Source organism: Emys orbicularis, chromosome 12, assembly GCF_028017835.1.
Source record: "Emys orbicularis isolate rEmyOrb1 chromosome 12, rEmyOrb1.hap1, whole genome shotgun sequence".
NCBI lineage: Eukaryota > Metazoa > Chordata > Testudines > Emydidae > Emys > Emys orbicularis.
The window spans coordinates 33,452,261-33,476,081 of record NC_088694.1 but is presented as its reverse complement, the minus strand read 5'-3'; the positions used below and the strand labels follow the sequence as shown (position 1 = coordinate 33,476,081).

The window sequence follows — 23,821 nt, the reverse complement described above, 5'->3', positions numbered from 1 at the left end:
CCACGTGCACCGGTGCCGGAAGTTTTTCCCTTAGCAGTACCCGTAGTGGGGGAGCACCGCTGCGACCCCTGGAGTGGCGCCGACATACTGCGCCATAAAGGGGGCTGCGCACTCCCCCCACCTTCAGTTCCTTCTTGCCGCCAGTGAAGGTAGTCGGAACTTCGTGCTCCAGCTTTGCTGCAGCATTTCTAGCCTTAGTGGTATCCAGCTTTCACTGAAGTTACTTGTTGAACTTTTCTCTGTTAGTGCCGGGCTCGGGGCATGCCCCGTGGCCCAGGCTTCAAGTCGTGCAACTCTTGTCGCAATTCTATGCCCAGAAGCGATCCACACACTCAGTGTCTTCACTGTCTGGGCGAGGTTCACATTAGTGAGAAGTGTAAAATTTGCTGCTCCTTCAAGCCGCAAACAAAGAAGGAGCGTGAGATCCGACTCTGAGCTCTCCTAATGGAGTTGGCGTTGGCCCCGGCACCGGCGCGTCGAGCCGACCCCGCGCCGGGCACCGCGTCCTCAGCGCGCAGCGAAGCGCCCCCAGCGCGCCGTCCTGATTCCGCGCCCGGTACCGCGTCGTCAGTGCGCAGCGAGGCTCCGTCGACGAGCCGGCACCGCTCCCCTGCTAAGAAACAAGGGAAGACTCAGCGGCGCCGGGAGAAAGAACGGGGTTAGGCCAGACCCGTGCTGGGCAGCCCACGATCCCCCTCGGGACCAAGACCTCCGACTCGGGTGGAGCGGAGTAGTCTGGTGCCGTCCACGCGCACCTCGCCAGAAGTGAGAATGCCTTCGACGCCAGAGGCAGCTCAGGCCGCGTGCGACATCATGACGCTTCCGGTACCGGGAGCGCCGCTTCAGTCGGAAGCCATCGCTCAGTGCCCATCAACCTTCTCCGGACGTCTCCGAGGTCGAGGCACCGTCCCGAGTTGAAGGGTTGAGCCACGGACCACGGTGCGCCTCCACACCGTGAGCAGGGTCGTCTGTGAGCGAGCTTTCCACCTCCACTCTGGGAGACCGTAGGGGAGGCACTAAGAGGCGGCGCTGCTCCTCTTCGAGCCTTGCCCACAGGGACAGGTCTCGGCGGCGGCGGCACTGCCATTCACGCTCCGGCACCCGCCGTGGAAGGCGCTACGCCCGGAGCTCGTCACGGGAGTCCCAGGCACCGAGGCATCATAGTCTTGGGCGTCGGAGGGATTACGGGGACAGCACTCCCGACTCCTACCTGTCCTCCTCCAGGGTCCGGAGATGTCATGTTCGGGACCGATCCAGCCATTCATACGGCACCGCTCACTCATCCCGGACCTCCGCCTTGGCACGCAGCCACCCCTCGTCGAGCCGCTTGGTGCCGCAGGACCAGCCGGCCCTTCTGGGCCCCCTTGCGTCCCAGGGCCAGGCCGTTCCCTGGCAGGGACAGTGGTGCCAGTGGGCACCATGGCCCCAGGCACCGGCACCGCCAGGACCCCGCTCCGTGGCAGGAGCTTCCCAGGCCCAGCCAACGTCGCCGCCTCGGCACCGTGATGAGGCAGTGGGCACCGACCCTCCGGCACCAACTCGGGCTCCAGGTCAGGATGTCGAGCTACCGGTACAGCCGGGTGCAGACGACCCCGTGGCACTGACCTCCTCGGCACCGGATGACTCCGTGGCTCCACTTCCTCCGGTCTCTCAGGAGGATTTCAAGGCCCACCAGGAGCTACTCAGGAGGGTGGCATCGAACCTCCAGCTCCAGGCCAAGGAGATGGAGGAACCATCGGACAAGTTGTTCAAAGTCCTTACCTCCTCGACGCCGGGACGCGTGGCCCTCCCGCTCCATCAGGGGATGGCTAATATCACTACTGGCCTCTGGCAAACCCCGGCATCCCTGGGTCCTATCTCCAAAAAGGCCGAACGGAAGTACTTTGTGCCCACAAAGGGGCACGAGTACCTCTACTCCCACCCAACTCCGAACTCTCTAGTGGTGGAGTCTGTGAACCACCGGGAGAGACATGGCCAACCTGCTCCCACCCCCAGGGCCAAAAACGCTCGCAGGCTGGATTCCTTCGGAAGAAAGGTTTATTCGTCTGCGAGCTTTCAGCTCAGAGTGGCCAACCATCAGGCACTCTTGAGCAGATATGACTTTAACCTTTGGGGATCCCTGCCCAAATTTGAGCCTTCTCTTCACGAGCAGGACAGGAAGGAGTTCCGGGCTCTAGTTGAGGAAGGTGTGGCGGCGGCTAAAGCAGCGCTCCAAGCGGCCTCCGATGCGGTGGACACGGCCGCTCGTTCAATGGCCGCAGCGATCTCCATGAGAAGGGCATCCTGGCTTTCGCTCTCTGGACTATCGGCTGAGTCCCAGTCGATCATGCAGGACATGCCATTCGATGGTCGGGCCCTGTTTGCAGATCAAACAGACACGCATCTGCACGGGATGAAAGACTCCCGTACCACCCTGCAGACGCTGGGCCTGTACGTCCCGCCGGCCAAGGACAAGCCCAGGCCTCACACCTCCGCTCCACAGGCTCGGGGCAGATATGAGCCTCCGCCTAAGAAGCAGCGGGAGCAGAGGCGCCGGTCACAACGCCAATCCCGTTCGGCCCCTTGTCCGGGGCCCTCTAAAGCCAGGAAAGCGGCGTTTTTGACTGCTTGCGGGGGGTTACCGGGCCTGTTGCCAGGTTAACCCCCCCCCCAGTTAATAAAGTTCAGGTTTGCCAATCGTTTACCTGCCTTCAGTCTGCAATGGTTCCGTATTACCACGGACCGCTGGGTCCTCAACACTATATCCCTGCGGTACAGGTTGCAGTTTGTTTCACCCCTTCCCAGTTGCCCTCCGGCCAGGGGGTCAGCGGAGGACCCAGAACATGCGCTCCTCCTAGATCAGGAAGTACAGCACCTCCTCTCCCTGGGAGCCGTGGAGAGGGTACCTTGGGAATTCTGGGGCCAGGGGTTTTACTCCAGATATTTCCTCATCCCAAAGGCGAAGGGCGGGCTTCGGCCCATCCTTAATCTGCAGAAGCTCAACCAGTTCTTGGTTCATTGTAAATTCCACGTGGTGTCCCTCTATTATTCCCTCCCTAGACCCGGGGGATTGGTTTGCAGCACTGGACCTCCAGGATGCGTACTTCCACATCCATATTTTCGAGGGTCACAGGCGCTTCCTCCGTTTCCTGGTGGGCCAGGACCACTACCAGTTTACGGTCCTCCCCTTTGGCCTCTCGATGGCCCCCAGGGTCTTCACGAAGTGTATGGCGGTGGTAGCGGCCCACCTCAGGAGGAGAGGGCTGCAGATCTTTCCCTACCTAGATGATTGGCTGCTCAAGGGCAAGTCCCGGTCCCAGGTGCAGCTGCAAATAACCCTCCTGCTATGCACCTGCTCAAATGTAGGCCTAGTGGTAAACGAGGAGAAATCCACGTTAGTTCCAGTCCAACGCATAGAATTCATAGGAGCGCTGCTGGATTCCCAGGCGGCCATGGCCTCCCTTCCAAGGGACAGGTTCGAGGCGCTCAAAGGCCTCATCGACTAGGTCACGGCCTTCCCGGTAACCACGGCTCGGATGTGCCTTCAAATCCTCAGCCACATGGCAGCATGCACCTCAATGGTGCGACATGCCAGGCTCCGGATGAAGCCTCTCCAACTCTGGTTGGCCTCCCGCTACTCCCAGGCCAGGGACGGCCTGGACAAGGTTGTTACGGTGCCGCCAACGGTGGTTGCAGACCTCCAATGGTGGGCCCTCCCGAGCAACATGCTCCGGGGTATCCCCTTCTGAGAGCCCTCTCCCTCACTAGATCTAGTGTCGGATGCCTCGGACCTGGGCTGCGGAGCCCACATGGGGGACTTCAGGACCCAGGGTATGTGGTCACCCGAGGAACTGTCCCTGCACATAAATGTCAGGGAACTCAGGGCAGTGCGCATGGCGTGCCTGGCCTTTCGCCAGCGCTTACAAGGGAAGGTGGTCAGAGTCCTCACGGACAACACCACCGCAATGTATTACATCAACAGGCAAGGGGGCACGTGCTCCAAGGCCTTATGCCAGGAAGCCCAGCTCCTGTGGGAGTTCTGTATAGCCCACAACATCCTCCTCCGAGCATTCCACCTACCCGGCTAGAGCAACACGCTCACAGATCACCTGAGCAGGATGTTCTCACAACAACACGAGTGGTCCCTGCACAGGGAGGTGGCAGAATGGATCTTCCTTCAGTGGGGTACTCCCCAGGTAGACCTATTCACCACCGCCCAGAACTGCCTGTGTCCCAGGTTCTGCTCCAGGGTGATAGAAGGCGATGGGGCCATGACGGATGCGTTCCTGCTCAATTGGTCGGGGCCCCTGATGTATGCCTTCCCGCCCTTCCCTCTCATAGGAAGGGTCCTACAGAAGGTGAAGTCAGACGGGGCAAGAATTATCCTGATAGCCCCGGATTGGGCCTGTCAACATTGGTACGGAACCTTACTGCAACTCTTGGCAGCCCCCCCTCGCAGGCTGCCGCTCTGCCCGGACCTCCTCTCCCAGGAGGGAGGTCATCTCCTCCATCCCAACCTGGCCCCGCTCCACCTGACAGCATGGCTGCTCCGTGGCTAGATGCGGAGGAGGGGAGGTGTACCGAGGCTGTTAGACGGGTCCTGCTTGAAAGCAGGAAGCCGTCCACACGGAGGGCCTACCTGGCTAAGTGGTATTGGTTCTCCTCATGGGCGAGGGAGAGAGGTTCCTCCCCCGAGTCCGCTCCGCTCCAGCTGGTCCTGGACTACCTCCTGTCCCTTAGGACCCAAGGGCTGGCTCCCTCCTCGATCAGGGTGCATCTGGCATCCATTTCGGCTTTCCACCCTCCAGTGGCGGGAGAGTCAGTGTTCTCCCACCACATGACTTCCAGGTTTTTAAAGGGTTTGGACAGAGCGTTCCCTTATGCTAGACCCCCGGTTCCTCCTTGGGACCTGAACCTGGTGCTGCCACGCCTCACGGGACCTCCCTTTGAGCCCTTGGCCACTTGCTCCTGGTCCCACTTATCTGAGAAAGTGGCGTTTTTGGTGGCTATCACCTCAGCCCGCAGGGTTTCGGAGCTTAGGGCGCTGACCTCGGATCCCCCGTACACTGTCTTCCATAAGGGGAAGGTCCAGCTTCGCCCGCACCCGGCCTTCCTACCGAAGGTGGTCTCAGCGTTTCATATGGACCAGGACATTTTCCTGCCAGTCCTGTATCCTAAGCCCCATTCCTCCAATGAGGAACAGCGCCTACACATGCTAGATGTGCATAGAGCGCTGGCCTTTTACTTAGATCGAACAAGGCCATTCCGAAAATCCCCTCAGCTTTTCATTGCTACGGCCGAGCGCATGAGGGGGCAATCGGTTTCCACCCAGCGGATCTCCCGCTGGATCACCTCGTGCATTCGCACCTGTTACAACCGGGCACTGGATCCCCCGCCTCCTATTGTTAAGGTGCATTCGACGAGAGCCCAGGCCTCGTCCATGGCCTATGTGGCTCATGTCCCTATTCAGGACATCTGCAGGGCTGCTACATGGTCCTCTGTCCATACTTTTGCATCGCACTATGCGATTGTCTCCCAAGCAAGGGATGACGCCGGGTTTGGTAGGGCGGTGCTCCGCACGGGTAACCCTTAACTTTTATCATTTAGAACTCCTACCCACCTCCAACAGGGATAGCTTGGAATCACCTACTGTGGAATACACAGGAGCAATCACTCGAAGAAGAAAGGACAGTTACCTGTTCCGTAACTGGCGTTCTTCAAGATGTGTTGCTCCTGTCTATTCCACAGCCCACCTTCCTTCCCCTCTGTCGGAGTTGTCTGGCAAGAAGAAACTGAGGGTGGGGGGAGCACGCAGCCCCCTTTATGATGCGATATGTCGGCGCCACTCCAGGGGTCGCAGCGGTGCTCCCCCACTACGGATGCTGCTAAGGGAAAAACTTCCGGCACCGGTGCACGTGGCTAGCACACACACCTACTGTGGAATAGACAGGAGCAACACATCTCGAAGAACGCCAGTTACGGAACAGGTAACTGTCCTTTACCGTGCCTGGATAGTGATATTTGAGAACTGGGATACGATGGTAAAGGTGAGATTTATGCCAGGCAGTAAAGTAATAAAAAGACTTTCTGAGACTCGATGGTCATCTCGAGTGGAAGCTTGTCATAATTTGAGTGAAAACTGGAATGCTATAATTAAAGCCTTAAATACAATAAAGAAAGATGCTACTGAGAAACCTGTTACACATAATGAAACTGCAGGCCTGCAGCGAAAACTCGATTGACTTGAGGCAGCTTTTATGGCTGTATTTTGGAGCTCACTCTTGGATCGATTTCATATAACTAGCCAAAAACTGCAAAATGTTAATATTCAGACAGTTGTAGAACTCTACAACTCACTAATAGGATACATTAACTCTATATGGGACTTGTTTAATATGTACGAAGAGAAAGCCAAAGAAAAATCTGAAATTGAAGACTACGAATTTGACACAAGGTGAAAAAGAAAGCGTAAACTTCAAGCTGATGGTGAAGTGTAAATGTGTGGTAGAGATAAATTTAAAGTAGATACCATTTTAACAATACTAGACCTTGTATGCTCTGAATTAAAATGCAGAAGTAATGTGTATCAAGAAATTTATGGCAGATTTCAGTTTCTCTCTAACATTACCAATACTTCAACAACAGATATAACAGTTCACGCTAAAAAATTACAGCTATGCTACCAAGGAGATTTAGAAGAATCATTCGTGAATGAATGTCTACATTTTCGATCGTATTTGTGTAACCCTTCTGCCCATCTGAGTTGGCAGCAACAAGGGCCGGGTTCAGTGCAGCCCCAGAGTTCAAAAGTTTATCTGCAGTCTTACCCCCCCCCCTCCCAGTGGGAATGGGGGGGGAGAAAGGGGCACACAGGGTATTAAGGGGCACCTTACATGGTCTGAGGCCGACTGCCCCGCCTCTCTATGGGGTTCTGCTGCAGCCTTCACCACGAGCCACTTCACTCCACCAGCCACTCCACTCCTCCAGCCGTCCCGTGAGCCGCTCCAGCCATTCTGCAAACTGCTCCGCTCCGCTCCGCTCCCCATCCCGTGGGCCATGCCAACCATCCCACAAACTGCTCCACTCCGCTAGCCGCTTAGCAATAAATCTTCAGGCTCCCCCACTAGTTAACACAGCACTCAGTGATCTCAGCTCTTAGTGATTTCAGCTTGTAGTAGGGGAGCCCCAGTGCTGATGCACTATTGGCCCAAAGTGAATTCAGCATAGCAGCCTGTAATTAGACTCTTAATGGAATAAAAATTAGCTCTGCTATTCAACAGTGGAGAGAGGAGGTGGTGCAATTGGTGTTTCAGGCCCTCACAAGGGTCCCATACCATCAGGTACAAATACCTGTCTCCAGCCTCTCTCAATTCACTGGGTTTTGTAACCCATGCCCCTTGTCTAGCGAGTGCTACATAGTTAATGGTGAGTCCCTCTGTCATACAACAGTTCCACTGGCCTTGATTCACAGAATCAGGGTAACAAAACTTTATTCTTCCTGCCCCAATAACAGAGAAACTGGGGATCCCACACCAGCCAAAGTAACCACTTTCAGTTGCTATGGGCTCATGCTAGGCCGGTGGGTGTGCCTATGCAAACAAGATCAGCCCCTGGGGTTCTTTTCCACACTTGCCATAATTCACCACCAGATGTCAGGGTAGAGCTCATCCTGACTCTGCTTACATTTGGAAGGTGTCGAAATTCCTGAAAATGAAAAGAAGTCAATTTTAATATATTGCCGCCTTCTTTGAAATTGAAACATTCATTCAGTATATCCAAATATTGATATTGCCTTCCGAATGTTCGTTTGCACACCTGCTACACGTTCAGCAGAACGATCATTTTCGGCATTAAAAAGGGTTAAAAACTATTTGAGGGCTAATCTCAGTGAAGAAAAATTAAACTCCCTTTCTCTCCTAACAATTGAAAAGGATCTAACAACTTCTCTGGATTATACAGAATTAATTAATAAGTTTGCCGCTCAAAGGTGTAGGCGTAAACAAATGTAACTACTTACTACCCACATACTTTTATTTATTTTATTGTATCTACATAAATTAAAAAATAAATTTTTGATATACACCAGATCCCCGCTTGAACGCGGGGTTTTGGATCCATGCGCGGTCCCGTGCTATAAGCGAAATTGCGCTATACAGCCGCGCGTTCAAGCGAGGGTCTGCTGTACTTGTAATTTTATTTATAATAAAACTTGTAAATGTTCAATTATTTTAATGATAGTTAGATTCATCTTAGTTCAAACGAATCTGTACAAAAACTAAAACAAGTTCATATGGGGCCGGGGACGGCAATTATTTCAGGGCCTAGGGGTGGCAAAATCATTAATCCGCCACTGACTCTGCCAATGACACTGTGTAGAAACTGGAGTCCCCCAGATGACCTGATCCTGATTGGCCATCAAGAAGAGTTCATCTGTCTTATTGGGAGTGGTGAACATTGCATTGCAGGGCCTAGGGGTGGAGCTGAGCTCGGGAAGCACCAGGAAGTGGCTCCCCTTCGTTTCTTTTAAGAGAGGGGATTCTCCCATGTCAGAAATTCAGAGGGAGGCCGAGGACCATCCCCGGCCATCCCCTTGGGGGTACCAGCACGCTGCAGGCAGAACAGGGCAGTGTATGCATAATCTGTGCCCAAGCAAGGCAGCCCCATGGCCCAGTGGGAGTCAGCCAATTTGGGGGTCTCTTCCCAGCTTTGGTGCTGACCAGCCAGGTAGCCTTGGGCCAGTCCCTTCCCCACCTGTGACTCGGTTTCCCCCGCCCACTCCAGCTCCCCACCGTGTTGCAGGATCACAGGTGTTTCCTCCTGACCACCCATGGCACTGCAGGCAGGTCTGCGCTTGCGCTGTTGTGCGAATGGATGATGTTGATGTGACTCTTTGGCTAGAAGTGCTACAGGTTGCTGCAGCAGTGGTCTGGCCTTCGGGCCCTGCAGGGCTCCTAGGGGTTGTTGGTGCTGCTGACTGCGCAGGGAGAGTTGAGGGCTGGCACATCTGGCTGGGCTCTAACCACCTCTAAGGAAAGGCCCAGCTGGGGTAGGGCCCAGATGCTCACGGCCGGCACTAACCAGCCCCCTTTCAGGCTGGAATGGGCCGTGGAGACGCTGCCCCCTGGGTCGGGGCCAAGCCGTGGGGTCATGTCAGGATGTACTGCAGTTGCCAGCAGCTGCCCTTGTCCTTGCTCCCCAGGTCTATCAGTCAGGCCCCCTGCGGTTCACAGTACAATCCCTGATTCTTCTGCTCTCTGCTTAAACCTAGGGGAAGTTTAGCAGCTGTACGGATCCAGCCAAGATGACAGAAGAGGAATGCAGGTAGGCGCCCCCTGTCGTCACTGCATGTACCTCACAGCCAGAGCGCAGGGACCGGGGGTGTCATTGCCTGAGGGGGGACTGGTGGGGAAGGCGAGGAACCAGTCCTGGTTTGTTGTCTCTTGTGCTCACATCCTGCTCCCGGGAGCCTGCTGAGCAGAGGAGCCCAGGCGTGGGTCTCTATGCAGAGCAAAGCCTGCAGCACAGGGCAGTTTGCTCTAGGGGTCAGAGAGCCAATGGGAGTGTTGAATGGCCAGGACCAAGGAGGAGTTGGGCTCGTAAGCCAGAGGAAGGCCAGGCCAACAGTTAAGGCACTAGCAGGGTTGCCAGGTGTCCGGGTTTTGACCGGAACGCCTGGTCGAAAAGGGACCCTGGTGGCTCCGGTCAGCACCACTGACCAGGCCATTAAAAGTCCGGTCAGCGGCACAGCAGGGATAAGTCAACCGCGGCTTCTGGAAGCAGGAGCATGTCCCCCCTTTGGCTCCTATGTGTAGGGGCAGCCAGGGGGCTCCGTACGCTGTCCCCGCCCCAAGTGCCAGCTCTGCAGCTCCCATTGGCCAGAAACTACAGCCAATGGGAGCTGCAGGGGGGGTGCCTGCGGACAGGGCAGCACGCAGAGCCACCTGGCCGCGCCTCCGCATAGGAGCCAGAGGGAGGACAAGCCACTGCTTCCGGGAGCTGCTTGAGGTAACCACCGCCCAGAACCTGCACCCCTGACCCCATCTCACGCCCCAACCCCCTGCCCCAGCCCTGATCCCCCTCACGCCCTTGGCTCGGAGCACCCTCCTGCACCCCAAACCCCTCATCCCCAGCCCCACCCCAGAGTCTGCACCTCCACCCCCAAACCCCCTGCCCCAGCCCAGAGCCCCCTCGCGCACCCTGAACCCCTCATTTCTGGCCCCACTCTGGAACACACACCCCCAGCCCAGAGCCCATACCCCCTCCCACCCCCCAGCCCCCTGCCTCAGCCCGGAACCCCCTCCCATACTCCGAACCCCTCGGCTCCATCCCCCAGCCCGGAGCCCCTCCTACACCTCAAACCCCTCATTTTTGGCCCCACCCCAGAACCCGCATCCCCAGCCGGAGCCCTCACCCCCTCACGCATCCCAACCCCTTGCCCCAGCCTGGTGGAAATGAGGGAGTGAGTGAGGGTGGGGAGAGCGAGTGACAGAGGGAGTGAGCAGGGAGCGGGGCCTGGGAGGCAGGGCAGGGCTGTTCAGTTTTGTGTGAGTAGAAAGTTGGCAACCCTAAGCCTGGGACTGGCTTGTGTTTTATGGAACGACCTGGAAAAGCTCTTTCAGGCCTTCTTCACTCATCATCAAAAGCAGGAGCAGAAGATGGCAGCCCCCAGGCATGGGTGGTGGGTATAAGAGGCCAGAGGGAGCTAAGCCTCCCCAACCAGATGGCCTGCCGCCTTTGGAGCGCACCGCTGCCAAAAGGGTGGGCAGCCCGGCTGTGGTCCTGCCCACACTCCACTTGAGCTCCCGCTCCCACTCATCCTCTTCCTGTCCCCAGTCTGCTTGCAGGGGAGCCTTGCGGGAGGGGGTGAAGAGACACACGCATGCACGAGGGGTGAGCGGCCGGAAGCCGGTGGGCAGGCAGGGGAACCCCAGAGGAGGGGCCGAAGAGGCGCAGGCGGGGATGAGTGGAGCAGGAGCTGGAGCAGGGGCGGGGCCATGGTCTGGGCACACGCAGCCTCCCCAAATGGAGGAGTCACGTGCCGCCCATATCCCCAGGTGTTATGTCACCTTTGCAGGTCCCCTTTCAGACACGCTAGTGGGTGAAGTACGTGTCTGGGTGTATAGGGGGCTGCCCTGGGGCATGAGTCTCCCTGGCTGTGGAAGGGCAGAGCTCATCCCGGACGGCAGGATTTGCCATGCATGAGGTGGGATTTACCAAGCTGCTCCAGCCTGTAGATCCAGGCTGCCACCTGATCCCAGGTACTCCGGGGAGAGGCACCAAGGGTGGATCTTGGTGAGGCTGCTGGGCAGGTTGTAGACGGGTTGTAGCCCTGGCATCCACATGTGATCCTTCCTCAGCACACCCTGATTGCATGACTGCCGATTCCTGTTATTGTCAGAACTCGCATACTCGGCCATGATGCTTGTCGCGACCAGCACTGGCCTCTGGCTTCCTGCAGCTGTGAGTTCCCCAGGTTGATTTGGTGAGACAGTAACGTGCTCTGAGAAGCATGGAGTCTTCAGCAGGTGGGCACGTGTGTGTCATGGGCAAGGGGACTGGAGAGTTTCTGGGCCCAGTCCCCCGCTCGCTCACCCCTCGTCTGTAAATGCGCCGCTGCCTCCCGTTCCAGAGGCAACTTCATTGTGTACATGGACAGCGGCCCCAAGCAGCAAGAGCTGTACCCGCGCGAGTGGGTGCACAACGACTTCCACTTCGACAACGTCCTCTCAGCCATGATGTCGCTCTTCACCGTCTCCACCTTCGAGGGCTGGCCGCAGTGAGTCCGCCGGGGGGAGCACGCAGCATGGGGGCCGGGCACTGGGTCAGGCTGCACGGGGGGAGATCCCAGCACCCCACTGGCGCTGCTGCCTGGCTGGGGAATGCCATGTGAGGGGACTTCTCCTGAAGATGGAGAGAGGGGTCAGACCCCCCCCACCCCCGATCAGGGGCACAGAGGTGCCAGTGCAGTCAAAGGGGAAGCAGCTGTCTGGGATGTCCTGACCTCTCTGCCTTAGCTCAGCTGGACTGAGCCGCCCCCCCATGCAGCTCTCTAATCGCTACCCCCCCAGGCTGCTGTACAAGGCCATTGACACCCACACCGAGGACATGGGCCCCATCTACAACAACTGGGTGGAGATCGCCATCTTCTTCATCATCTACATCATCCTCATCGCCTTCTTCATGATGAACATCTTCGTCAGCTTTGTCATCGTCACCTTCCAGGAGCAGGGCGAGAGCGAATACAAGAACTGCGAGCTGGACAAGAACCAGGTACTCCCCGTGGAATCCCCCCCATGGAACCTCCCCCACCCTGCAGAGACCTCCCTCCGACCCCCCAGTCTCCTCCCACCCCAGCCCCCATGACATGGGTAACTCTCGGTTCCAGGGATGCCCAGGCTCTGGGTGCGAGGAGCCAGTTGTACCAGAGCTAGGTGCCAGGGTCTGGACGTGGCTAAGCGTGCAGGATGAGTGCCAGCCGGACGAGAGCCGGGGTGCCCTAGCTGGGTGTGAACTAGGCAAGACCAAGGTGCAGGGGACCCCAGGCAGGAGAGGCCGGGAGCCCAGGCACGAGGGTGTGTCCAAGCTGCAGAGTTGAAAGACGAGACCCCCTGTTCTTCTGTGCCTCTCTCTGTCTGCTCTGACACCTTCAACGACACATCCAGGCTTGGCCACCACACTGGGAGCCCAGGATGGTTCCCATAAGCCAGGCTGCACAGACCACTAACTTAGGGTTACCATATTTCCACAATCAAAAAAGAGGACACTGGGGGGGGGGGGGGAAGTCCCGCTCTAGCCCCGCCCTGCCCCCATCCACTCCAACCCACTTCCCACCCCCTGACTGCCCCCCTCAGAACCCCCAACCCCCCTCCCCGCTCCTTGTCCCCTGACTGCCCCCTCCTGAGAACCGCCCACCCTAACTGCCCCTCTAGGACCCTACCTGTCCCCTGACTGCCCCGACCCATATCCACATCCCCACCCCATATTCACACCCCCACCCCCAGACAGACTCCCGGGACTCCCATGCCCTATCCAACTGCTCCCCGCCCCCTGACAGGACCCCCAGAACTCCCGACCCATCCAACCCCCTCTGCTCCCTGCCTGCCTCGACCCCTCTCCACACCCCTGCCCCCCCGACAGTCCCCCCAAAATCCCCAACCCATCTAACCCCCCCTGCTCCCTGTCCCTGTCCCTGACTGTTCTAACCCCTCTCCACACCCCTGCCCCTCTGACAGCCCCCCCAGAACCCCCGACCCATCCAACCCTCCCCCCGCTCCCTGTCCCCTGACTGCCCCCCTTACCATGCCGCTCGGCTTAGAGCAGGTGTCTGGCTCCGCCCCGCCTGAGTGGCGTGCTGAGGCTGTGGAGGGGGGGGGGGGCGTGGGGGAGGGGCTCTGGCCACCGCTGCCAGCCCCGCCGCCGCGTTCCCTCACAGGCGCACAGCCCCGCCCCCCAGCACTGCCGGGCGGCGTGGTAAGGCTGCAGGGGTTGGGAGGAGCTGGGAAGGGGCTTTGACTGCCGAGGCCCCAATGCGAGCGGCGCTTGGCCGCCCTGTCAGCCGCTTTTCGCTCTTTAAATAGCCGACCGGGGGAAATCCCGGACATTTTTAGATTTTTAGAAATCCCCCCGGACGGCTATTTAAAGAGCGAAAAGCCGGCCATGTCCGGGGAAACCTGGACGTATGGTAACCCTACACTAACTAGTTGTGACGGAGCAAGACTCACCACCATGGCGCCTCCTGCTGGCCATTCTGGAATTAGCTCAAATCCTTCCACAGGGCGGCCTCCTCCGGTGGTGTCTCGCTCGCCGTTACTCCCGCTTTGCTGTCTCCACCACTCTGTGACCCGCGTTGCTCCCCGGCGTCCTCTTCTCTCCGCTGTCTCCCACCCCTTTCGGGGGGACTGGCAGTCTATAGTCCAGCCACTCGCCTCAGTGGCCTGCTGCAGTCACCAGTCTAGTCCCTTGCTCCAGGGGCAAACTGCAGTCTGTGTGGGCCACTTCCCTCAGGGCAAGTGGGGGGCAGCCCTAGCATGTTGTCTGCCCTTCCTCCGGGGCCTCAGTCTGGCAGCGGTCAGCCAGAAGCTCCTTCTGCTCTGCTACCCTGCCCAGCACTGCTGTGCTGTGCTCTGCTCTGCTCTAGCCACGGTGCTCCTAGGCACCCAGTCCTTCTCCCTAGCAGGCCAGGGAGAGACTGCCTTTTGCTCTGTTGAGCAGCCCTTTATATATGGCTTCTGCTGGCCCTGATTGGCCGCTGCAACAAGCCTCCTGATTGGCTCGCCTCTCTAATGGGAGGGTTCTGCGCAGGCTCCCTCTGGCCTGCTTTAATCCTTCCTCCCTGTGTGGGGCAGCCGCCCCACCACACTAGCGTATTGGCTATGTGGGAGCAGCACAGTATCGACCCTTTGAGCTGCAGTGGGGGCCTGCCCCAAGTCAGTAGGGTGACCAGACTTTCCCGATATTTAACTCTCTGTCCTGTGTCCCGACCGATGTATGATGGACATGAATCCTGCATGACAGTCGTGGCGGGAACTAGCACCACTGGGAATGCCGGAGGTCCCTCATGCGGTGTGGCTCGGGCCCAGCTGCGAGGCCAGTGTGCAACGGTGGGAGCATTTTCTGCACCTTCTTAAAGGGAGCAGCAGGTCCCACTCCCGAGGGGGCTCCCCACCCCATTTGTCCCAATATTGTAGGGCTGCCAGGCCTCTGGTTGGTGCAGAGCTGGTAGGCTCCCTACCCAGATGGCTAGTGGTAAAATCTCCCTCTGGGTCCTAGGTGCAGGGACGGCCGGGGGCTCTGCGCACTGCCCCGCCATGAGCACCGGCTCCGCAGCTCCCATTGGCTGGGGACCGCGGCCAATGGGAGATGCTGTGGCGGCACCTGTGGGCGAGGCAGTACACAGAGCAACCTAACCGCCCCTCTGCCTAGAAGCCAGAGGGAGATGTTGCCACTTCTGGGGAGCTGCCTGATGTAAGCGCCGCCCGGAGCCCGCACCTCTGCCCCAGCCCTGAGCCCCCTCCCGCACCCAAATTCTCTCCCAGAGTCAGCACCCCGAACCCCCTTCCTGCGCCCCAACCCCCTGCACCAGCCCTGTGACCCCCTCTTGCGGCGGGGGCCAGAGCAAGACCGTGCGTCCCTGACCAGCGGCTTGCAGAGGGGGCCGGAGCCGGGGCCGTGCGTCCCTGACCCGCGGCTTGCAGAGGGGGCCGGAGCCGGGGCCGTGCGTCCCTGACCCGCGGCTTGCAGAGGGGGCCGGAACCGGGGCCGTGTGTCCCCGACCCGCGGCTTGCAGAGGGGGCTGGAGCCGGGGCCATGCACCCCCCTCACAGCTTCCTAGGGTTGTGCACTCCCCTCCCCCATGCCTCCGGTGTGCCCCCCCATGTGTCCTGATATTTTACTCTTGAGATCTGGTCACCCTACAGGTCAGTGACTGGCGGTGGCCTGCCAACAAGGGGTGGCGGTGGGCTGGGGAGCCCCCTTGGGAGTGGGACCTGCTGCTCCCTTTAAGAAGGTGCAGAAAATGCTCCCACCGTTGCACACTGGCCTCGCAGCTGGGCCCCAGCCACACCCCATGAGGGACCTCCGGCATTCCCAGTGGTGCTAGTCCCCGCCACGACTGTCATGCAGGATTCATGCTGTCCCCTGTGCCCTCTCCCCCGCCCAAGGAAAGCTAGAATATGGCCCTATATGGCCCATTCCTGCCTGGGAGTGCAAGGGGCTCCGGCTTCCCACCCAGACTAATAACTGGTTAGAACTGGGTCCAGGGAGGGCAAAGTCCAGGAATGAGCCGAGGGTCAGAAGCCAAATGCCAGAGCCGAAGGCGTGGTAAGCCACGGGCAGAGCTGGGGATCGATGCCAGAAATTTGAAGCTGGAAGGGAGCAGGGACTGGAACAAGGGCAAGTGATGCTGCAGGCAAGGTACCCGGTAAGCAGCCGCTGATCTGCGGTGGGGGCCGGGCTTAGAACCGTCAAGGGCTGTGACCTCTCTCTCAGTTCCAAGGTAGTGCAGATAGGCTCACTGATTGCTTTGCAGCGAAGTTAGTCAGGGACTAGGCCAGCGGCTGGTCCTAGCTGGTCTGATACCTGACAGCACCCCGCTTCTTTTAGGGTTGCCTCCCTGGAGCCCTTGGGCTGGGTTTCTTGGGGAGCCTGCAGGAGGTCCAGGGCATGGACATGTTCCAGGGATTCCCACAAATGCTCTTCTGGGCCGCATCCCTCCCCATCACTCAGCTATTGGAGTCGTCCCCGGACTCAGCGGGAGTCCCAAATCCGCTGGCCCATGCGTTCCTCTTGGCCCAGCCCAGTTATTGGCAGAGGGGGAGGAGTAGCATGGGGTGGGAAGGGATTCTCGGTGAAAGGTTTCAGGAAGGAGATGTGGAACAAGGGGTGGACCTTGAGGGATTCTGGCAGCTGCAATCAAAAGGTTACCGGGTCAAGTTTTTCTGTGATCACAAATGACCCTATGGACTTGTGGTCCAGCTTCACAGATGGATGGGTGGATCTCAGATCCTGAGCACCTGGGGTTGTTATGAGTCTCGTGCCCAATGTGCAAGAACAGAGGGAGTTAACCCAGGCGACCTGGGCCAGAAGGGGCCGAGAGCAGAACGCCCAAGCGATTGCTGGTAACCGTGCACCAGGGCAGCCTGAAGTCAGAGAGGGGCAGAAATGTTTCATTACAACAATTCTCCTATTGAAAATGCTGATGCTGTTGAAAACGTGTCCCTTCTGATGAAATATCATTTGGAACCCCCTCCCGCAATGAAGCGTTTTGCTAGCGTCAGCCATTCAGCCATTTTCTGAATGGAATGTTTGGGGGGGGTTGGTTTGATTTTTCATTTCGAAACAAACCACAGATTTAAGCTGACGAAGGTCGAAGGCGGCGGGAAACATTCCCGTTTTCTCAGAGCAAAACATTTAGATCGGCTCCAAACACAACTTTTGTTTCATGGGAACTTTCTAATTTTTATGTTTTCAGAACAGGGAAAAAAATGTTCAAAATCACAGGATTTCCTGCGCAGTGAGAAATCGGGTCTGGCCTGGCTCTGCAGGGGAGAGGGGCAGGGAGCGGAGCTGGAGGTTTTACAGCTGGGAGTGTTTCATAATTGCCCACGGTGCCACCTCTGCTCCACGGGCGTCAATGCTTGACCTTTTTCCTCCTGTCGCTCCAGCGCCAGTGTGTCCAGTACGCGCTGAAAGCCCGCCCTCTGAGACGCTACATCCCCAAGAACCCCTATCAGTACCAGATCTGGTATGTGGTGACCTCCTACTACTTCGAGTACCTCATGTTCTTCCTGATCATGCTGAACACCATCTGCCTGGGCATGCAGGTGAGGAGGGAGCAAAGTTAACGACCTCGCTGTTGGGTGGCAACCTTTGATCACTGTCCATGGGGCCTGGGGGTGGGGTGTCCGAGACCACCCTGCTCTTGGTAGCAGACTAGCAAGCCATCAAAGTGAGACTCAGGCTGGGCCACTGGTCGGGTGCCCCTGGATATCTGGGTTTGGATCTTGGCTTGGGATACTTCAGGCAGTTCAGCATCACTGCTCCAGGGAGGCCTCTCCTATGGAAAAGCCGCGGGTGCTATAGGTGAGGAGGGAGGGACGGTGGCACAGCTGTGTGTGAGTGTGGAGACGCCCCGGGCTGCGGATCAGGAGTCAGGAACATCTACAGAGCTGTGGGGCAGGACCCAGGGCTGGAACAGGGAGGGGGCTAGGGGGCAGGACTATTGGCAGAGCTGTGTGTGGAATGGGGGAAAGCATCACAACTTCTGCTCACATTCCAACCCCGCCAGAGCTCTAGGTTTGTATGTTGGTCTCAGGCTCTCACATCTGGCCCAGAATCTGAGAGCCCAGCCCCATACCTGCTCCCCATAGCCCAGTGGGCTAACCTGTGCCTCTTCCTGGCTCCCCAGCACTACAACCAGTCAGCTGAGATGAACCACCTCTCGGACAACTTGAACGTGGCCTTCACCATCCTCTTCACCCTGGAGATGTTCCTCAAGCTCATGGCCTTCAAAGCCAAGGTGAGTGTGGGGTGAAAGTCTGGGGGGCATGGAGAGGGGTGCTGGGGGGGTGCATAACGTGACCAGGATGTGGGCAGCCGTGCCCAGTGGTTGGAGCAGGAGTCAGAGCCCAGGGTCAGAACTGAGTTACCTGAGCTGAGACAAGGCAGGAGCTGTCCCAGCCATGGACAAATGCTTTGAGTAGCCACTGGACTGCTGCTACTGCCGCTGCTGGACTTAAGAGCCTGTCCGCTGGCTCTCCCCACCCCTCAAGCGCGGTATCCATAGGCAGCCTGCTGCAGGCCAGCTGTGCTCGTTGGGTTGCCTGGAGACTGGCTCCGCTGCAGACCCCGATTCCTGACTGGCAGGTGCGAGTCCGGAGGGGGGCCCAGGGGGTGTGAATCTGGAGGAGGGCAGGGGCTCACCCCAAGCGGTGGGCATGGCATTTTCTCCCCATGCGGCGTCCTGGGAACACAATCCCCTCGGAGCCTGGGGCCCCGGAGAGACCTGCCCACGCCCAGTCACTCATGTGGACAGTGCCACTGAAGTCACCTGGGCAAGGGCTGCAGGCTGACCTGGCAGCTCCTGAGGGGAAGAGCAGGGCCAATCCAGGCCACAAGGGGGAGCCCTTCCTCCAGCTACCTGTTCGCCCAACACCCCCACCCCCACTCTGCTGCTCTCACTGTCCTGGGTGTCTCTCCAATGGGGGTGGGAGGCTAGTGGTCCTCCCTGGAGCTCTCCGGACCCCCCATCAAACCAGGCTTGCGTGTGAGCGGCCCTGGGAGAGCCCCTGAACCTCCCCCCACCACAGCCACTGAGCCATGTGAGAGGCGAGGCAGAGCCCCCCGCCCCGCCCCGCAGGCCTGTCCCCGATGCCCACTGAGAGACGGCCATCACCTCCGTGGTCCCCGTCGATGTGCCCGGAGTGGAATCCCTCCCCTGCCCGACCTCACGAGCGATTCAGCCACGTGAGCCGCTGCTCCATGGGCTGCCTTGGCATCCAATGGTCGCTTTTCCCTGAACCCACCAATGCCCTCGGGGGTAGAGAACCCCAAATGTGGATGGTCCTCTGGGAACCAAGCCCCCTCCTGGTCATCCCTCTGAGCGTAAGGGATAATCACAGGTTGTCTTGCTGCCACTTGGTTCAAACAGATCCATGCCCACCGGGCACTTACCTAGTACAAGAACAGCCTCCTCCAGCCTCCCCCTGCCTTCCCTATACGCCTGTAGCCCCAGGCAGCCAGCGTGGGGCATGCCGCAAGAGCCGCTGCTTGCGACCCATACACAGTGATGTGGGCCGGGGCAGGTGCACTGCAGGGAATGTTTCCCAGTGCAGCTCCTTGGCCACACACCTCCCCTGTACTTGCGAGCCGTGTCTTCCCCGCCATCCCAGCCCTGACTCGAGCTCCCTTGATGGACAATCACACTGTTGCTGGGCCTGTTGGGGGCTAGGAGCGTTCGTTCCCTGGCGTGCCGAGGACTCGCCCAGAATAAGCATCGGCACCAATCAGCTGGGAAGGTCTGACCCCAAGAGCTCAGTGGGTGCTGGGTTCTGCCATGCCAGCGGATAAGAGTAGACATGGAAGGAAATCTAAATCCAAGCTCTGCAGTGCTCTCTCCATCTCGGGGCATGGGGGGCAGCCTGGCCGTGCTGGCTGTGTTCTGCGTGGGCGAACGGAGACCCTCCCTCTGGCACGGTGAGCGGGGCAGCGGTTTGCAAGGGAGAAAGCGCACTGCGCTCAGGAACGGCAGGTCTCCTCCGCAGGGAGTTTATAACCCCCCTGTCTGACCCTCAGCTTCTTCCTTTCCTTTCCCCCTGTTCGGCCCCCCCAGTCATTCCCACCTCATTACTCTCTCCAATCTCAGGGCTATTTCAGCGACCCCTGGAACGTCTTCGATTTCCTCATCATCATCGGTAGCATCATTGACGTCATCCTGAGCGAGATCGATGTAAGTGCCGCGGTGGGTGGAGGGAACGTGTCCGAGAGCACAGGCAGGACAGTGATGTCATGGCAGTGACAGCCTTGGCAGGCTGCCAGCGTCCCACTGTCACATGGGAGGCCCGGGTTCCTGCAGGACTGCGCGGGACACCGGTCCGGCTGGCGGACCAACCTGGGCCGGGCAGAAGGAGAATGGGGCAGGGGCGTGGGCACACGGGTTAACCCTTCTCCTCGCTGTTTAAGAGTGCTGATTGGATCTCTCCTCAGCCATTACACAGCCATGGTGGACCCCCCCAGCCTCAGTGACCCTCACCCCACCCCTCCTCCTGAATCTGCGTGGAGAGGTACCCTGTGGAAACTGCCCTTGTCCTGGGACAGAACCAGAACCTCAAGCTGACTCCGCAGTGACATATGCCAGTACTCCCCAGAGGCTGCACCCATGCCGTGCCCTGCCCGTGTTCTTTAAACACATGCCCAGATGGCTAGTAATCAGCTCATTGGCCTGAGATCACCATAGAGATGGCTGAAAGGGTTCCCCTTGCCTCATGGTCCCTATAAGAAGTTTCTGCCCTGCGCTCCGTGAGGGTCAGGCACCGTTTCAATCTGCTGCGTGTGCTTGGAGTGTGTCAGTGTGTATGACGATTGCCACATATACCCGGTGCCTACTCTGTATATGTGTGCCTGTATATCCAATATACACCGGAGTATATTCGGTATATACCGTCTACATGATACCACACGTGTACGCTGCAGTGTGTATGTACCGAGCAGCCTGCATACAGGAGCATTGTCAAAGAGGCGTGCACGGCGCATTGCTGGGAGCTGTGTACCTCGTTGTTAGCACGTGGCACGGAAACTGGCTCCATACACACATCGGGTGTGCGGTGCGTACAATCGACCCAGCTGTAGTCGGAGAAGTAGCTTCCGAAGTGAGCACTCCAGTGGGGTTAGCACGTCCTCGCTAATAAAAAAGCCCATCCAGTTGTCACTGCAGAGTGTCCCCGCTCTCTGTGCTGTCCCAGAGTAGCATTGATCCGTTCCCCCGCATCTGAGAGCGAACCATCGGCAAGGAGATCCGGCCCGGAGGAGATGAAATGTCATCCTCTCCTGTTCTTGGGCACAGCTTCCCAGCCCCAATGCACACCAGTCCTGCATGGTGGATTGCCATCCCTACAGCCCAGAGGAGCCCTCTGGCTGGCTCCGTTCTCCTGGGGCAACTGCACTGGCTGAGCGAGCTGCCGAACTCCAGAGATCAGGACTCCTCAGAGCCGCCCCCGCACCAGGTATTGGGTCATTGGCTCCATTCCCATGTCACCACCAGCTAACAGCAACCAAAAGCCCTCCTAAGCAGGACTGCCACCCCGGCTTTAGTGACCGGCACTGTGTCAGCCCCTCTGCTTTTTCACCATTCCCAGCCAGCATGAAGGACAAACCCCTTAGGGAGCTTGCAGAGGTCCCCAAATTGCCTGCTCATTTGGGCAGTTGCTAGCTGCTGTCAGGAGTTCCAGGCAGAGCAGCAGCTACCAGCCTCTTTCCCCAAGCACCGAGCTGCCATCGAGCGGCTCTGTGCCCACGGAGTGCTCTCTGTCTGCCCGGGGGGCCTTGAAACACGTTCTGGGCTGCTGTGTCCTTCCCAGCAGTTCTCAGACACGAGGGCACCTGGGCTCCAGATCCCATTTTTGCTTGGGAAGGGATCCACTGGAGCTCTGGCTTCCCACTGGAAAGAGCTTGGCATTCAGTGGGTATCGAGAAACACTAACGGGTTGGGCACGCTGCCCAAATCACCCCACATCCCCTCCTCCAACAAGAGACCTCGGGGCTGGTTTTTTGGTCTCGTTCCAGAGGGTTCACACGTCCATCCCGCGATCCCCCCACCCCTCATTTCCCCCTTGACATCGCTCCCAGGCACGCACCTTGACAGCCCCCCTCATGGCCACTGTCAAAGCTCCAGGGGTAAGGGGAGATCCTGCCTGGCCACCAGGAGCTAAGGGACCCAGAGTTCTAGGGACCGTGCTGGAGGTTTTGGTTAGGGGGAACTAGGCTTAGTGAAGCTGGGCATGTAGCTGGAGAGCATCAACCCCACCCGGTAAGTACTCCTCTCTGCCCGCCGTTGGCAGCTGGGGTTTCTGGGTCATTGCAAGTGGTCATTGCCCATCAGGGTATGTGTTTGCACCTGTCTCACCTGGAGTCTGTAGCCTTGTCTGCTCTGGAGACTGAGCGATTGCTTAGGGCCCCGAGCAGCTGATGGGGGCTCCCTACTGGCTTTTTCAGTATGTGCTGGGTGGGGGCCCCTCAAAATGTTCCTGCTTAGCCCAATGGGCTAGCACTGCCTCTGGCTCTGGAATGCTGCTTCCTGCCCAAGCGCACAGACCCCGGGAGCACCGTGGTTTAGGGAGACAGCACTCTCACGAAACTCTGCCAACTGGGTCCCAGCGGCGCCACTGGGACGGGTTCACCAGTAACAAAGCCGTCCCTGGCAGTTGTTTTCTCCCAGAAAAATGTTAACGCTGGTTTGCTATGTCTATCCTCTCTTGCTTTCTCTCTGCTTCCTTTCTCTCTCCTGTTTCTGTGTACGGCTGTTCACTGACTCGTGCAAGATGGGGAGGAGAAGGCCTTGCTATTTGAAGCCCTTTCCTGAGTCACTCAGGTCCCGATCCAGCAGAACATTTAAGCACATGCAAGCGGTCCCAATGGGACTTAAAGTTAAGCACCGTTGCTGGATCATGCCCTATGACCGTGATCCAAAGCCCACTAAGTCAATACACTCGTTGACATCACTGCACGGTGGGTAAGGCCTTACGAGTGAAATTCACTCCTGCACACAGGGCCAGCACGAGGGCTAGACACCACTTAGGCCTGGTGTGACGCTGTAAGTGGTGCTTGTAGCTGTATTCCGGGCATAGGGGAGAATTGCTTTCTATCCGCAGACCATTTTTGCGGATCGAATGTGGATACAAATTTTGTATCCGCGCAGGGCTCTAGGAATAGCTACTCTCTAGGAATTAACGAATTCAGCACACTTGGGTGAGAGGGTTTTGTGTGTGGACGTGAGACGGGATCGGGGCAACACCCGAGAAAGAGCCTGCATTAACTTGATAGTGAAGATGAACCCGAAGTGACTTAGGAGCTGAAGTCTCATTTTCAAAAGTGGCTCAGACACCTGGGAGCGTAAGCCCTGCTCTGCACGTGAAAATGTAACTGTTGTGTATGTTGGCAACAGGCATGAATTTGTGACCAACATGGAGCTATAACAATGCCAATATAAAGCTGCTCTGCACTTGTATTCCCGGTCCCCTATGGGAATAGCTATCCCTGTATAAAGCACCTTCTTCACCAGTCTAATTGCGTCCACACCAAGGCAGGTTGTATTGCTCTAACTACCCCGGAACAGTTCAAGCAGAACAACTTTCTAGTGTAGACAAGGCCTATGTCTCATTGAACGTCACTGGGGGCTTAGGCCTTTAAGTTGCTCTGGTACTTTTGCAGATGTTTCCCCTAGTGCCTATCTTTAGGTTCCCAAGTCAGAACATTTCTCTTCCAGTCTTACCCGGCTTGATATTTCCTTCAAACTGCCCTAGGGGTTGGGCCTGGATTCAGATCTGCCTTGTTGTGTGTGTTAGATTTTGGGCCATCCTACCCTGTCTTCTTTCTGTCTCTCTCTCTCTCTCTCTGTTTCCCGTCTTTCCCTTCCCTCCAAGGATCTGTGTCTCTGTCTGGCTCTCTCTGGAACCCAGCCGCCTGTTTCTCTTTCTCTCTCTGTCTCTCTTTTGTTTCCTGCCTCTCTGACAGTTTCTCTTGCTGACTTCTTGTTCTCTCGACAGACGTTTCTTGCTTCCAGTGGCGGACTGTACTGCTTAAGCGGAGGCTGTAATGGCATTATAAATATCAGCTGCATGTGCTTGCAGTG

At 58.0% G+C, this 23,821-nt stretch overlaps 1 pseudogene; it reads left to right on the top strand.

Moving 5' to 3' along the window:
* Positions 1-4,250: 4,250 nt before the first annotated feature.
* LOC135886967 (voltage-dependent L-type calcium channel subunit alpha-1S-like) overlaps positions 4,251-23,821 on the top strand; it is a 55,327-nt pseudogene continuing 35,756 nt past the window's right edge.